The sequence below is a fragment of the Balaenoptera physalus genome, assembly GCF_965194825.1.
Source record: "Balaenoptera physalus genome assembly, chromosome: 18".
Lineage (NCBI taxonomy): Eukaryota > Metazoa > Chordata > Mammalia > Artiodactyla > Balaenopteridae > Balaenoptera > Balaenoptera physalus.
In genome coordinates, this window is record NC_138899.1 from 7,064,915 (window position 1) to 7,083,002 (window position 18,088).

At 37.5% G+C, this 18,088-nt stretch overlaps 2 long non-coding RNA genes across 2 annotated transcripts in view; one reads left to right on the forward strand and one right to left on the reverse strand.

The window, feature by feature from the left end:
• Positions 1–18,088, forward strand: part of LOC309647430 — a 913,030-nt gene that overhangs the window by 177,795 nt on the left and 717,147 nt on the right. The gene's annotated exons all lie outside the window — the stretch shown is intronic.
• LOC309647425 lies at positions 6,973–15,359 on the reverse strand. Its single transcript, XR_014256043.1, has 2 exons — positions 8,127–15,359; positions 6,973–8,096 (listed from the first exon to the last, which is right to left on the reverse strand). It is a non-coding gene; the product is annotated as an uncharacterized lncRNA (long non-coding RNA).

Consider the following 18,088-nt stretch of genomic DNA (forward strand, 5'->3'; position numbering starts at 1 on the left):
CACCCGCCCCTGCCTCTGGTAACCACTAGTTTTCTGTATCTGTGAGTCTGTTTCTGTTTTGTTATATTTGTTCATTTGTTTTGTTTTTAGATTCCACATATAAGTGAAAACATACAAGATTTGTATTTCTGACTTATTTCACCAAGTGTAATACCCTCCAGGTTTATCCATGTTGTCACAAATGATAAGATTTCATTCTTTTTTATGGATGAGTAATATTCCACTGTACATGTATACCACATCTTATTTACCCATTCATCTGTAGATGGGCACTTTGGTTGCTTCCATTGCTTGGCAATTGTAAATAATGCTGCTATGAACGTTGGAGTGCATAGATCTTTTCAAATTAGTGCTTTTGTTTTCTTTGGATAAATACCCAGGAGTGGCATTGCTGGATTGTATGGTCATTCTATTCTTCTTTTTTCTGAGGAACTTCCATACTGTTTTCCACAGTGGCTGCACCAATTTACATTCCCACCCACAGTGTAGGAGGGATCCCTTTCCTGCACACCCTCTCTGACACTTGTTATTTCTTGTCATTTGACTACAGTCATTCTGACAGGTGTGAGGTACTGTCTTACTGAGGTTTTGGTTTGCATTTCGGTGATCAGTAGTGATGTTGATCATCTTTTCATGTGCCTATTGGCCATCTGTATGTCTTCTTTGGAACAATGTCTATTTAGGTCCTCTGCCCATTTTTTAACTGGTTTGTTTACTTTTTTTGACATTGAGTTGTATGAGCTCTTTATATATATTTGGTATCAGCCCCTTATCAGACAGATCATTTGCAAATATCTTCACCCATTCAGTAGGTTCTCTTTTCACTTTGTTGATGGTTTCCTTCTCTAAGCAAAAGCTTTTTGGTTTGATTAGGTCCAATTCATTGATTTCTGCTTCTGTTTCCCTTGCCTGAAGAGACAGATCCAAAAAAATATTGCTAAGACTCATATCACATAGTATACTGCCTAGGCTTTCTTCTCAGAGTTTTATGGTTTCAGGAAATTATCTTGAATATTCTCTCTGGTAAATCTAATTTCTCCAATCAGTGTATTTGTTTAAATTAAACTTTTATTTACTTTACACCTAAATGTGTATCCCAAGCTTTGTGATATTACTCCATAGAAATTTGATTATGCTGGAAATGAACATACAGAAAATGAAAATCAATAAGCAAATTAATAATAAAAGCTGCTAGATATTAGTAGAAATTAATCTACATTGTGAGAAATCCTAAAGAATAAAATGTGAAATAATGTAAGTTATGAATTGTGTTGTAATTATTAATAATCAACAAAAAGGAAAGGAAATGCAGTTGATATAGTGGAAAATCTTTTTTTTTAGTCTGTGCTAGAAAAATAGCATTGATACTGGATGCTTGTACCCTTCATATTAATTTAAGAAAAGGCTCAGAGTTCATTGAAATCTCATATACCACTGATGGTAAAAGTGCCACTAAGTAGTGTTTTTTGTTTGTTTGTTTGTTTTGTTTTGTTTTTCCTTTTCCGACAAGAATAATAGATAGTTTTACTTTATTCAAGGACCATTCAGATTTTAGAAAGACAGTGTTGGGTTTCCCTGGTTGTGCAGTAGTTAAGAATCCACCTGCCAATTAAGGGGACACAGGTTTGAGCCCTGGTCCGGGAACATCCCACATGCCGCAGAGCAACTAAGCCCATGCGCCACAACTACTGAGCCTGCACTCTACAGCCCACGAGCCACAACTACTGAGCCCACGTGCCACAACTACTGAAGCCTGCGCACCTAGAGCCCGTGCTCTGCAACAAGAGAAGCCACCGCACTGCAACGAAGAGTAGCCTCCGCTCACCACAACTAGGGAAAGCCCACGTGCAGCAGTGAAGACCCAGTGTAGCCAAAAATAAATAAATAAAATAAAAATAAAATAAATTTATAAAAACAAGGACAGGGTTGATGCTGACATATCTGCTAAATTGTAAATATTATTTGGAAAAGTGACAGAGTTTGTGCCAGCAAATGGTTTTCAATGTAGATCAAACTGATCAAAATTCTACACTGATTAAAGATGCCTAATGGAAGTAGAAAAATAATATTCTTGGTTTCAATGTTCTGAAGGACTGACAGTCAAGCCTATTGTGAAGACAAACATATGGGGGCTCATGCCTAAGCTATTTTTAGTTATATGTGATTTAGGAATCAGTGAAAGAGACAAACTATCTTTTGGACCCTAACCTGTTTCTAAATGAAACGGGTGTGGGAGTATTGACCAGCTTTTCATTATGTACTATATACATTCCAGATTTCATTGTGATTACCTTTGGGAAGTAATAAGCACATTTCCTATGGACAAATTGTATCATTCAAGCGAGAAGCCATTATGCCCTAGTTCCCATTTCAAATATAGTCACTGATCCTGAACCGAAATAACAGGTCTCAAGATCAATAATGGTCAAAGAAACCACATTTTTAAATTAGAACCAGCAATTTCTAACAGTAAACATTTCATGGCCTATATTGATTGGGAAGTACAACTTTTAATGGCTATTTAAATAGATATATCTGTATATATATGTAGTTTTACTGATAAACAATCATTTCTCCCCCTACCCACACCTGCTTCTGGCTGCCCTTTGAGCTAAACTGTTTCTAATTTTTTCTTTTTTTTTGGAAGCGCCGCATGGCATGCGGGATAGTTCCCCAGCCAGGGAGGGAACCCTTGCTCCCTTCAGGGGAAGCACAGAGTCTTAACCACTGGACGCCAGGGAAGTCCCTGAGTTAAACTGTTGGAGCATACGTGAACTGAAAGAAGTACTGTTCCATCTGGAAAAATAATATGTTAAAGAGCTTTTAATGGGAGAGTATGCCAGGGTAACCTAGTTACATTTAACAATATTCTGCGTAATTTTTCACTTAATATATTAGTATTTCAGCAAACTTAACGAATAATTGTACTTAAAATAATTCAAGATGTGGGAAGAGATTGTTGGGGGTGGGAAGGGGCTGAGAGAGGGTGCGGGTGGGTTTGGGGGTCCATAGGGACCCCTGAGGGGCATAGAGGCTGAGATGAGGCGGTCAGAACAGCCTTAGAGCTCAGGGTCCAGCAGGGCGAAGACTACTCGGATGTATCTGGTGGAGAGGGGAGTCAGCTAGAGTTTAAGGAGGGGAAAATAGGCTGCTGAGTTGAAAGATGAAGGTGAGAGGGAGGACCCAGAGTAATTCCTTCAGGAAAAAAGCAGACTCGGATGTAGGGAGGGGATTAGGAATCCCAGATTAGGGGGGGCAATAGACACATTCAGTTGGGAGGGTGAGGGAGTCTCCAGGAGCCCTCTCTATGCTCTAAGACTCTGGAGAAAGGACGGTGGTGACAGGGATGGAAGCTGAGGTGAAGGAAGAAGGAAGCTGAGGTGAAGGAAGAAAGAAGCTGAGAAGAAAGTTGCTGGAAGGGTTTGGATGAGACATCAGAAAGCTGGCTTTTCTGCCAAGGGGTCTAGGATGTCTGGATTTCCAGGGGGTCCCAGGGAAGCATCCTGCCTTCTATGTGGTCACCTTTACCTGGGTCATGCCTAGGGCTAATTCTTCTGCAGGTAAAGACCCAGGATTCATGGTGTGGTGCTGTCTGGACCGCCTTTCCCAAGGCCTTGCTGAGTCAGTTAGAGGTCTCTGGAGATTGAGCTCACAGCCCCTGCACTACGTACCTGCTTTCTTAACCTCTGACCAGCAACAGCAGAGACTACAGAAACTTAAGGAAGAGGGTTAAAGCAGTGCCCAGAATCTTAAGATCGTGAGTAGAGCCTAATAGCTCTCAGTCTGTCCCAGTAGAGTCCCTCTACCTCGTGGTTCTATCAGGAACCAGGTTGGGACAAGCAAATGATCTTTGGATATTTCCTACTTCTTTCAGGAAGCAGGAAAAGAGGAGTTATGAGTCAGGTGGAACTGGCTCTTATTTAAGGATTATGACTTGGTTATTGTAGGGGCTTTCTCTTTGCAAGGTGGCCTGAAAAATGAATTGGAGTATCCTTTCCTCTCCTATTGTCTAGGGGAAGGTAGATGGCTGGACACAGAATCTAGAGATTTCAAATAACGTGGAGATGTTTCAACCTTCAGATCAGTGGGACCTGGCAAGGGGACTGGTGACTTCCTCTCCTTGGGAAACTGACCATCTTTGTCCTTGTGATTCCTCAAGTTTCACTGGGCTGATTCCTTCATCCCACTTAAAAGCTCAGCCCTTTCCAATTCTGCCAAGAATGGGTCCCACCTTGGGTCTCAGACATTCCCCTGGTCCAATCCCTCACCCATCAAAATGTCTCAGAGGTGGCCAGACAACCAGGGGCTTCAAGTGATCTCATGGGAACAGAATGTTTCTGACAATGGGCAGGAGCAAGGTTGGGAAGGCAGGAGGGGATCCATTGTCATTTTTTTCTGGGGCTTTCTTGCCAGTGACCCTTCTTCACTGAAATAGATTCCTCACCCTATTTCAGAACTTAGTTTCTTAGATTGTTCATTTTTTTTATAAGCAATTATTGGTGCCTACAATGCATAAATAATAAGCAGTGGGCTAGACACTAGGGATGGGGAATAACAAAAATGAGTAAGAGAGATTCTTATACTAAGGAATTGAAAAGCCTAAGGGAAGAGATAGATTGACCAACAGCTGACTGTAATAAGCATAGTGTAAGGCAAGATAAAGACGTGCAAACTAGGATTATGGACTGCATACTATGGGAGTGGGAGCTCATTCTGACAGAATACAGGCCTTTGGAGCTGGCCATGCTATTTGTTGATGTGTTGCCTGTAAATATTCTTTAAAAAAACTCAAATGAAAACCTCTATATCTCTTTCTGAAACACAAACATTAGTTTTATTATTTATTTATTAATATTTTATATGTAATAACATGAAAAATCTCTTTAGGATAATAAATTGTGGGAATAAAAACGCTGTAATTGAAAATCTAAAAACATTACTTTTTAGAAACTGTATATTGATAAAGGTAGAATAGGTATATCTTCGTTTTCAATATCAATATCAAGAAGAACTGCAAAGTTATGAGAGAGCTAGCTTTCTCCATCTGTCCAAGTTGTCATGCAATTATTTGGATAAACATATACATGGAAATTGTAGCACAACACCCATATCATAGCAGACAGTACATACTTCCTCAGTTCTGAGAATATCTGTGTTTATTTTATTTAGCTTTATATATCTACTAGAAGCAGTATGCAAAATGGGTATGAACAAGAGCATTGGAGTAAGGCTTACATGGAGTTGAATACCCAGCTTTTCTACTTTTTTTCATTCAATAAATGTTTACCGAGCACCTACTATGAGATAGGAACTCTCCGAGGTGCTAGAAAATCTGTCATGAAGGAAACAGATGAATTCCTTGTTCTCAGAATATTTACAATTTCATGGGGAAAAGAAAGAATAAAGAATAAAATACATTCGTTTTTAATATAGTTCCAGATAGTAAAACATATTATTAAGGGGAAAAAATAAGAGTAAAGAGATAGAAAATGATGTAGTATGTTCTGCTTTCAGTAGGACACTCAGGACTGATTAAAGGGCTTTAAAAGAACAAAATGAAGCCTTGAATGAAATGATGCATTCATCGGAGAGAACAGTGTTATAGGTAGAGGGCTTGCACATACCAAGGTCCCGAGGTCAATGTGTGCTTGCCGTGTTCATAATACAAGGAAATCAGTGTAGCTCAAGGGGTTGGAAGAGGAGAGAGGGCAGGGATAAGACAGTTAGTAAGGTTCTATACTTTTAAATCCTTATAGGTTAGAATAAGGGTTGGTGCATTATTCTTCGGGTACTATGAAGCCATGGGCGTGTTCAAGTAGGGTAATAACAAGGTCTGGTTTATTTTAAAAGACCCCTGTGGGTGTCTTGTAGGAACAGGATATTTATAAGTAATGGGACGAGTTGGAGGGCTTTTCTGATGCATGCAAGAGATTATGATGGTTGGGACCTAAGTGGTAGCTGTGGGAATGATGAGCAGGAAGTTGATTTGGGATAGAGTTTATAAGGCTTGGATTCAATTTTGTTTATTAAAAAAAAAATAGGAGTCATGGTGGGCTCCACATCTTTTGGCTGAAGCAGCTGAGTGAATGATGTTGCCTTTTACTGGTATTGACGTGTTTACTAACTATATGCATGACTTTTAACCTCAGTAAAACTTGTTTTCCTCACTTATAAGAAATAGAAGCAAAGATATGTACTTCACAGGGTTTGTCAGTATTAACTCAAATAACACATTCAAGACACTAATTATAGAGCCTGGCAGATAGCAAGCATCTAATGCAGGGTAGGTATACGTAATCTAAGTAATCATTATAAAGCACCACACTGTCATCCTTAATTTGGCCATCAGCATTTTTAGATTTTGTTTTGTTTTGATTTTTTTTTTTTTTTTTTGCCTCTTTGATAGATGCTCTGCATCTTTCCTATCACCATAAGAAGAACACTTGTTCTACGCTCACAGATGAATTAAGGAATATTTTCAGAACTGAATTTCTACAAACACAAATACTGTATGTAATAAGGTACTCTGGAAGCAAGTTTGAATGTCAAACTAGCAGAAAACAGACTTAACAATCTCCTTTTTAAAACTCCAGGTTCACTTTGTAGTTACTACTACTGCTAACTAACTTTTGTTTTACATTTTGCATTTTAAAAGGGCTTTAAAATATAATTCTCAAAGTATTACTATCAGAGGCATTTCATTGTAATAACAATAAACAAGCAAATAAAAAAAAACAATAGCAGCAACAACTGAGGCTGAGAGAAGTAAAGTACACACAGGCTTAAAATCGTTGGGAGACTAAAGTACCATTGGTTTTGCAGCTAATATGTGGAAATATTGGCTTAAAATATCTCCTCACTACAAATGCTGTGCTCTCTCCACTGTCTGCTCACTCCTCAAGGAATGACAACTGTTCTTGACCTACAGTAATAAAGAAGATCTCAGAAATTAGGATATTTGGCTTCCCTAGATTTGAAGTTATTCTGGGATACAATTCCTCCCCAAGATAATTTAGTCACCCCAAATGTAAAGAATGAGGAAAGCAAACTCGCCCTTCATCATTGCCATCATTTTTGTTTTAACCTGGCATTTTCTTTTCTGTCCTACACATAGATTCCTTCTTCTTGTGTACTCAGGTACCTCTCACTTTTTGCCTCTTTCTTGCATAAACAAATAGATGGCTATAGGAAATTATTCTTAGCATCAAAATATACATGAAATCATAAGTCATTTGTATCAGAAATCACCTTTATATATGACAGTTTCTATATTTTAAATGATTTAATCATTTAAATGAAACTGTTGGACATTTTTTCATGTGTCAGGTACCACACTGGTTATTCAAAATAAGTTTAATGGGACAAGATAAATGACCGCAATGTACCATTATAACTGTAGATTTTGGTGCTCATGTTATAATATGAAATAAGACCAGTCTTTGCCCTCAAAGAGCCCCTAGTTTATAATAGATGATACTCTCCTCCTCAGCAGAGAAAAGCATCTTTGTCTAAATTCTAGCCAATTTTTGAGCTTCATCAGGAAGCCTTTGCTGTATCAGAAGGCATTTATATTCAAGCATCTCACGTCTTCCCCTTAATCTTGTCTAGATTCATATGGCTCGCCAGATGTCCTAGAAATGCCCAAAGGGCAGAGGCTGGGTTTCCACCATCTGTAAATGGTCCTTTGTAATTTTGCAACAATGCCATCTCCCCTTTCCCTACACCCATATCAAAAGCCAAACACAACAGCTGGATGTTCAATTATTCAGACTTCATAAGTACTCTTTAATTATCACTATACACCATCTTTTAACCCAATAAACACAAAATTATGCTGTGTAGTTATAGTTATAACTGTACTAAGTATGGGAAATATTTGCATTATTTATTTTTTCTTTGGGACTTTTAAATATACATTTACAAATAATTTAAAGATCTATATTTTTTATATTTAACTTGGAACTGCTACTTATTTATTAACTTATACATTTAATTTATTTTTATAATGTAAAATGAAATATCTTTAATTTTACTGTCTTTTGTGTGATTAAGTTCTTAGTTAGATATAGGGAATATCAGAGACTGCTTAAGGAGATCTACAAGAACCTTAGATTGTCTGGCTACACTCATCTAAAATGAGTGTAACTTATGTGCTAACAATTTTTGTGGGCTTTTAATTCTTTTTTAAAGAATAAAAAGTAACCCTGCCATGACAATCACCATGACACTTAATATCCCCAATTTGCAAATAAAAAGCACCTTCATAAAGAAAAACATTTGGCAAAATAAATCATATGCTATTTATTTCAAGTATAACAAAGAAAGTATTACTTGAAAATAATATTTTAGATATTAAAAATGACTTATTTAAGCAAAAATTTTATCTTCCTTAACATTATTTTCAAGGAAAAAAATATTAATGAACTGTATCGGTACTACACCACTTCAAATATCTCTTTCACTAATTACTAAAAAAAAAAATCTCTTCATGATTTAACTTTTTCAGTATAACTTTGCATGTGGGTTTGTCCAGTAGTTCTATTGTCTGAATAAGAACTACTCATGAAGACACTTGAATATGGTTTCACCAAAAAAAAAATAATAATAATAATAATAATAATGATTGGCTAGCAATTAGAGACAATTTTTCTACTGTGGCTCTTTTTTTTTTTTTCTTTTATACCTATGTCTGTACTGTGCAACATTTAAGTTGTATTCTTAGCATTTCTTTACTCTCCTAAATGTTATTTCTTATTGAATGAGGTAATCAAATTTCTGTCTCATGATACTTTTATTCACCTTACATCAACACATGGTAAGAAGAGTATTTATCTCCTGTTGGTGAGTCTTATAAAAGGCAAGAGCAAATTCTAAAAACATTTATTAGTATCTTAATATATTGACTTCAAAATCATTTTTAATAAAATATTAAAATAAGTTTATCTTAAAATTTAAGAAAATGAAATAAGCACTCAGACTAGAGTACGTCTACATTTTGCTCAAATCTCAAATTAAGCCCTGGCAATTATTTCAGAATAGATGGTGTAGTAGGCTGAAAAATGGCCCCCAAAGATATCAGGTCCTAATTCTTGACATCTGTAAATGTTACCTTATAGGGAAAGTGTGTTTGCAGATATGGTTAAGTTAAGGATCTAGAATGGAGAGTATCCTGGATTATCTAGGTGCGCCCTAAATGTAGTCACATGCATCTTTGCAAGAGGGATGCAGAGGATATTTGACAGACGCAGAGGAAGAGGCAGTGTGAAGATAGAGCAGAGACATTCACAGATGCTGAACGTGAAGACTGGAGAGATTCAGCCACAAGCCAGGGAATGCTGGCAGCCCCCAGAAGCTGGAAGAGACAAGGAACAGAGCCTCCACGGGGAGCTTAAGTCTGTCACATTGATTTGGGTCCAGCAATATAGATTTTGGACTCCTGGACTCCAGAATTGTCAGAGAATACATTTCTGTTGGTTTAAGCCACCAGCTTCGTGGTAATTTGTTATGGAAGCCACAGGAACCTAGCACAGCTGAGACTGTTAGACAGTATTGGTGTATTACTGGATTAATTCTAAGACAGCAGCATTCCAAGACATCTATTTACTTCTGTGGGCCTAAAAATATTTTCTCTCCTATGTGGCACATCTTTTTCCCCTGGTGTTGCTTTATCTTTGCCTACCTCTCCATTCCTGCCATTGCAGAGGTCTATTCTGACATAAACAGAGGCCAGCAGTGTAGTTCGGGAAGACCTCACTTCAACTACATCTTTTGTCCTCTGGGGTTTCTTTGTCTGCAGGAGTTTCTCAGTCATTCTGACCCTCATTCAAATCTAGAGTTTCATGCCCTGGCTGGGACATCTCTTGACCAATAAATGCCCTACTCTTTCATGTCTTGGGTGAAAAATTCTAAGTACAATGTTTCTTGGAGGGTCCCCATGGGTCTGAGACCCAGGTACCTATAGCAGGAGTCGGCTCAATAGCAGACCCTTTAATCAGCTGTTCCTCTTTCTCTGTTTTCCTTTTCTGGTCTGCCACTCCTGTTGCTCGAGAATATTTTTTAAAATTAAAGATCCACACACAATCCCTAGACTTAGCTCTGCACCTGGATGGAACCAAACAAGACAGCTGGTGCGATGAGTGGCTCTAGATGAAGACCGGAAGATGCAGTATTTCCACAACTGGAATTGGAATTAGTACTCGCTGAGCCGACAGCCATATGGACCCCCTGTTGGTGGTAACAGGAACAGAGAGCCCAGTTGGTAAGCAGAAACACCGCAATGATAGGGTTCTTGCCCCTGATGGCTGGTGATGGGGCAAGGTGGGAGTTGAGCAATTGGCTTAGGCTTGAAGGAGGCAATGGTAAGTGTAAGGACAGTAGAGTGAACTGACTTTTTTTAATGGCTTTGAAACTTTGAAAATAGAAATGGCATGCTCAATTGAATCATAAATTCGAAACTCTTCATGGATACCCCTATGGCATCATTCAAAAGGACGCTTATCTCAGATGGCGCTGAAAATCAGGCCCCAAATTGAATTGTAAGGATTGCAGAGTTATACATAGACTAATACAACACTTAATAGGTCTCCTTTGCTAAATCAAAGTCCCTGATAAGGTAACACTGGGGCCATGAGACCTGCAATGGGGACACTTCTTGGATGAACACGTCTAAGAATCTTCAGTTTTCTCTAATCGTCACCTCCATCCTCCAGGCGGGGAGAAGTAGCTTCCTTTCTGTCGTGGAAGAGAATACCTGCTCCTCAAGTGGTGACCAAGTAAAGACATGCTCTCAGACAGAGGTCTCACGAGGTGATCTTGTTGTCCAAACTCTGTCCCATCTTCCCTCATTGCCTCTCAACAAAGCGTTGGCAAACTTTTTCTGTAATCAGCAAAAGAGTGACTGGTTTTTGCTTTGAGGGCCAAGAGGCAAAATTGAGATCATGATGTGGGTATTTATGTAGCCTTTTTAAAATGTCAAATCCACTTTTAGGTCACAGGCCATACGAAAACAGGCAGCAGGTGGGATTCAGATCCTGGGCCATAGTTTGCTGACTGCTGACCTCAACTTAATTGTTTTCAAACTTTAGAATCCATCACAGTCACATAGAGGACTTGATAAGATCATTTCTAGGGCTCAAAGGCAGAGTTTTTGACTCAGTGGTTCTTGGGTAGGTAAAGCATTTACATTTCTAATAAGTTCCCAGATTTTGCCGACACTGCTGAGTGGAAAATCACTGCTCTAGACGGTAAGATTAAATGTTAGTCTGTGCAAGGAAACACAGCCCTAGTTCTGAGAGGGAAAATCATACTCAGCCTGCCGGATAAAGCTAGTATGAACCTACAGGCACTGGGGTGACATGTTTCAGAGGGGCTCTTGGGGCTGTGGAACCAGAGAGGGCAGAACATAAAATTGGAAGGATGAGAATGTGTTGATATGTGAACACCTGGAGTCAATTTACTGACTCAGGCTTTAATAACCTGGCCAGGAACCTGGAGCAGATCCTGATAAGCTGTTTATACTGTTTCTTGAAGCTGGAACATGACCGTGACCTATGGAAAATGGGGTAGGGATGTTGGAAACATTTTGGCACATTATTGAGCAAGGACTCTGGAGGCAAGTGGGGAGATATTAGTTTTGATCTATTATGTGAGATTAGAGAACCCCCCATTTAATTATGTCCCCTAAAGTCCCAATGATCACTCATTTTACTCTGACAATGTAGAACTTACTGGTAAGGAAGCCAGCCACAGCATGGAGCCCTGGCCAAAGACCATTTAAAGTGAGTCCAAGGAGACCACAGATGCACGTTGTAGTCAATTCCCCTGACCCCTACGTGCATAATTGTGACGGGTACGCTTAGCAGTAGATTGGGGAGCTGCACTTTGAGAACTAATGCACACCCTATTGGCTCTCTGACCTGTGAAGTAACTTAATATGGTAGGTGGACCACATGGAAATTTCTGCAGCTGCCTGCCCCTAGCCAAGAGAGCAAAGCAGAACACTACATCTCAGGAGAAGCTGCAGAGATTTGTACAACATCAAAGACTTAAAGTGCATAGGAGTGTGTTCCCCAAGGCATAGCTGTTCAACAACCTGTTCTGTACCTGCAACATCTCAATGGGTCCTGTAGAGGCTAAAGGACCCAAGTAAACCCAAGTACTGCCCCAATTGCAACTCCTGTGCTGGATGCAGTATCCACACAAATGTTGGCACTTGGTTAGCTCCTAATGAACTGGCAAAAGCATGATTTTTATCCTGATCATTAAAAACTGTCATTCCTTTCAGTCTTGTCCTACATCTAAGCATAGTATCGGTATGTGGAGTCTCTCCTATCTTTTCGTGAGACAGACTAGCCATCCTCTGAGAGACAGGTCCTGTCAATGAGACACCATGTACTTAGAAAAGTATTTGGCGTTGTAGAATCCAGGAAAATGCTGTGGGAAGAGTAACATACAGGAGAAAAATCCCATGCATTGGGACTGGGAATATTCATTCACATGCATGCTGATTTCCCTCCCACCAACACTAACACTCGATTTCAAGGGAACATCATTCATCTCCTGAATTACTGCAGCATCATTCAAACTATTGTCCCTGCATCCAACCTTATGGCCAAGCCATTTCCTTCCAGTTTTCTTCTCAAAGGCAAACTGGATAGCGTCACCCACTTGCTTACATCCCACAATGGCTTAGTTACTGTTACATAAAGATCGCACTTTTTAACACGTCTTAGAATGTTCCTTAAGTCTAAATGCTGACAAGATGTATTTCATCCTCCTCCGTATATTCCAGGCACACTGGCCTTGTTTGTGCTTCTTGTTCTTTCCTTGTCTCTCTTTTAGAGTTTTAAATTGGTTTCTTCTCTCAGGTACACTCCTGTCTCCAAAATTTGTTTGCTTAATTCCAGCCTATCTTTCAGATTTTAACTGTACTGTTACATTCCCCAGAGAAAAATCTCCCTTGCCTTTCGGATGAGGCAAAAAATTCATTTTTGTTGGTGTGATTATTTGGTCCCTTGTATCAGGGTCCATATATTTTCATGCTCACCTTTGTTTCATCTGTTCCTAATAGGGTGTCTAATTATACACATTTATGCAATAAATAAAGCAAAAAGGGGAAAAAGGAAGGAAGAAGAAATTGAGACAATGCTTTACAAGGGAGATAAGAAAGTCTACACAAAGATGTCATCTTCATTATTAGGAGAGAAATGGTATCCTGGAAAAAAAATTCAACAGGATGAAATAATAAGAAGAAAACTAAACAAGAAAGCTATTGGCTATTTCTACTTATTAGTAAGAATGCAAAGTCCTAAACAAAACTCTAGCACATAGAATAATTCTGGATATTACTTTAAAAATTAAAACTGTTATTATACATCTTTTATTCCAACTAATAAACACATAGTTTTATAAAGGATAACTATGAATATAAATTTTTACATTAGTGGGTCAAGGGAGAGTTAAGTAGATACATTAATTTAGGAGATACCAAAAAGATGATTTCCAATTCTGAAGAAAATCTTTCTTAGCTACAAATAGATTTTCTTTCTCATATTAAAGAAAAGGTCTCTATTGCAAATAAATGGTAGGTGACATCTGAGTTAATATGAATTTCTTTTAAGGTCTGAAGTCTACTAGAGTTTGTAGTATGTTCTTGAAGTTCATATTAACAATATAAGAACAAAAACTACAACAACAAATAAAAATGAAATAAACCTTGCAATTAAACATCTAAAAAATTATTTCCAGATAACATGATTGGCAAATAGAAACAAATAAATGAAGAGATACAAGGGAAATGAGTAATCTATTAGGATAAAGGGATTTTGATATGAACTGGGAATCATTCAAATAACAGGATTTTTAAAGACAAACACACGTAAATGTTAATTATGATTATATCTGTATAGTTTTAATCCAGGAAATTAATCTGTATTTATTGCAGCTTTTGGATTTTCATATTGCTTATATAATCAGAAAGAGTAGTGGCTATATAAGTTTTTCAAAGAATGGGAAATTGCATTATTTAGAACTTTAGCGACTTAATATATAGAGTGCCTACTGGGCTTTATTCTTGTCAAACTCTAAATCACTTTCTGGTTGTAAGTTAGACACTAATGTAGATAAATTAACTCTACAAGGTCACTTGGGCATCATTTAGAGCAATGCTCTGTTCTGGAAAGTGTAGGAAACTGCACAATAAACTTGGACTTATACAAATGGAGACTGTACATTTTTAGTGATTTTTTTTTTTTTTTTTTTTTTTTTTTAGTAAGTGTATAAGAACACACAAGGTCAAAAGTTTGTGGTTCTTCCCATATTTTAACTTTGAAAGTCGATGTTTTATTCTGCCCTGCTTCTATTTGTCCAGATAACTCTAGGTCTCTTCCTATTTAATTGTTTTCAGAAGGGTTTTTTGTTGTTGTTGTTTTTCAGATTTTAAAATATTTTCGATGAGAAATTTTACTTTGGGGGGGATGAATTTGATTTTAGAAATTAGGCAAATGCCATTCAAAGCCAAGTATGATGTTTAAGTCTGTGATTAAAGGATCCCAGCGATGCTTTGGTGACATATCATAGGACATATAATATAATGGCAATAATTTTACTTGGAAGCAAGGGACCTGGTTGTAACACCCATGTCAACGGTTGGAAATTTTAGAGAAGTCCCTTAAAATGTTTGAATCTCTGTTTTATCACCTTAAACTGTAGTAATATTATATAACTTCCCTTTCCTCACAGAGTTTGTGGTCAGAAACTGATACATTAATTTAGTAGCCTTGTTTTTATTGTAAACAGGGTCTTTGTAAATACCTTGGGTAGCAGGGAGCATTTTTGACATTCATAGCTTCTGAGCTGAACAAATTAAGGTCACATGAACTATATGTTTTCTAAAAATATTTAATTAAAGTATAAATAAAAGTTTAATTTAGATATCTATGGTTTCTAAAATACAAACATCCAACTGCAATATGTACTTCCAGCATTAATGCATATTTTATACAGAGAATATCCTTTTATTTGCATTTTCTATAAGTGGTGGAACTCCATTTTTCCTTACTTAATATATCTTGGGTCTAAGTAGCCATGATTTATGGATAAACTACTTTCCATAGGTAGAGATATGATATTTATAACCATTCTGTCAGGAAAAATAAACACTTTCTTAATATATATTTATGTGTATAAAACGTTCTTCATGTAGTTATTGGGGGGAGGTATCAGAACTGTGCAGCAATGATGATAAATTAGGGTTTACTAGATTCAGTCTGGATAAAACTTTACTTCTGGGGAGATAACTATGAACAGCATTAATTTCCTTCTTTTTTACTTTTGATTGTGATTTTCCTCAAACGTTATTTAGGTTTGAAAATCTATCTCAATAGAATGATTTCTCCTCTGTTCTATATGTAACATGGACTCTGGTTCTTGGGAGATGTGAAAAGATCTGTTTGACACAGCATTTTGTGCAGAAATTTCTGGTTACGTCCTCTTACATAGACTTCATACTTACTTCAGATAATAAAGCATGGCCAAGTTTAGTTCAGTATGTCATGTAGATTGTCAACATCAGAATGCTACAACCCATTGTTTCAAAACAAATGTGTATCTATATGTATACACACACACACATACGTAAGTATATAATCCGGTCAAAAAGAACCTGTTATCTGGTATTGGTTCATGAGTTTAAAATATTTGCCCTAATATTTTTTATTCTGATCTTACATTAAAAACACAAGCTGTGTATCTTGTAAATATACAAAAATGTCAGATACGTTTCAAATGTCCTGGTTCTCAAGGTAAGTCTCATAAAGTGCTTTTGCAAAAGGTCAAAATTCATTCATAGCTCACTTGAGTGATTTTAAGATTAACACTTTTAAATACCACTTAAATGAGAGGCCATGTTCTCTTGCAGACTTTCTACATGCAAGCTTATGTTTTGTATATTCACTGGCCCTTCTTTCTCAATATCCTTTGCTCTTTCCTCATTTCCTAAATTCTAATTATTTGGGAGCCACAGAGAATAACCTCGGTCTTCCTTTGCTCTTTATACATTCACTCTCTTGGTAATCTCATACCATCCTAAGATTTTATTCTGAGAAGCCCCAACTTTATATAATTTATATTACTAGCCTCTCCTCTCCATGGGAGCAAATCCCAGGGCCTACTGGACATCTCCACATGCATATCTAATAGATAGCTCAAATTTCCTGTGTCAAAACTGAGCTCCTGATTTCCCTCTGTAAGCCTTCATTCAAGGACACCACTCAAATATCAATGCCTGCTTGTGAATTAGAAACATTCTTTGGTTAGATGCAGACTAAAATTTTGGGTTCATGTAGACCAAAGTGCATATTGCATTACCATATGGGAAAAAAAAAAGTAATAAGAAACTCTGGCAAAAATAATCAGGAGCAAAATGCATGGTTTGGAGAGAATGGGATCTATATTTTATTCACCACTCACTGCCATGGCAGGAAAAATACCGTACAAAGCACAGTCTGTAAACCATGCCTTCCTGTCTCCTTAAGCCCTTCTCTCTCAGTAAATGGTGATTTCTTTGTTCTCATACTCAGGCTGCAAACTGACTTTTTTTTTTTTTTTAATAAGGGCTCTATTTATTTATTTGTTTATTTATTTATTGGCCATGCCTCATGGCATGTGGGATCTTAGTTCCACGACCAGGGATTGAACCCTTGCCCCTTCCATTGGAAGTGTGGAGTCTTAACCACTGGACCGCCAGGGAAGTCCCCAGACTGACTTCTTTGTTTCACTTCAGTCATCCAATCCATCAAAATATACTCCTGGCTTTGTCTCTGGGTGATGTCCAGAATCTGACCACTACTCGGACCCTGGTCCTGGTCACCTTCATTTCTTACCTTGATTAGCACAGTAGCCTCTTGCTTCTCTAAGACTTAATTTCAACACAGGAATAAAGGCAGGTATTTTAAAATCATCCATTGGCTTCTCATGTCACTCAGCAAAAATACTTTTGTTGCCTACAAAGCCAACACAATCTGCCCCATGCCCATCCCTCTATCTCTCTTCCTCACAGCGTTGTTCTCACAGTGGCAATCACATTGGCCCCCTTGCTCCTCCCTAAGCTGGCCAGGGTCTTTGGACTTGCCCTTCCCTCACCTGGAGTGCTTAGTCCCTCCATTATCCACATGGCTAGTGAATCAAATACTTCTAATTTTTGCCCCAATATCCCACTACCACCTTATTTAAATTTCATTTTCTCCCCTAAATGAGCCCAGTGCCCTTTCCCTCCTTCATTTACCCACATTGCATTTATAACCATCTGACTTAATCACTTCTAAAGCAGGTTTTTCCCGGCCACATGATCTAAAATAAAATTCCAAACTCCTCTAACAGTACCCCCTCTCCTCCCTCCTATTTTTCTCCTTAATACTTATCATTATTCCATCTTGTTCTACAATTTGCTTTTATTATTATTATTATTTAGAAGTGTATCTTTGATCTTATTAAGTGGAATTACATATTCCTCTGTCTTCTTGGTGTTTCTCTGTATGGACGCATACACCATTATTCTATTATTATTATTCCATTTTCATTATTTTTTAGGACACTATCACGAAAAATTCTCATACAAATAACTTTGCGCCGATAGGAGTATTTTTGTGGGATAGATTTTATTTTAAAGTAGAATTGCCAGATGATAGTCTATATACATGTGAAAAAACAGCAGATATTACTCATGCTTTTTTTCCAAGAATCACTGCTATATCATATTCCTTGCTGTTGCATATGAGAATGCCAAATTCCCTACATTCTCAACAATATCTTACAGTATGGCTACATAAATTTTTGCCAATCTGAATGAGACTGTGCTAACTTGTTTTAATATATTTCCGATCTTTAGCAGCCATTTTCACTACTTCTTTGAGATTTAAATACTTATATAATTTGTCCATATTCTATTTGCTTATTTGCATTTTTTCTCAGTGATTCCGAGTGTCTTTTGATATATGTTATGTATAAACTATTTGTTATTTGTGTCACAAATACTTTTCCTGGACTGGTTTTTCTATTAAGCTAAGTTTATGCTGTGTTTTGCTGCACAGTT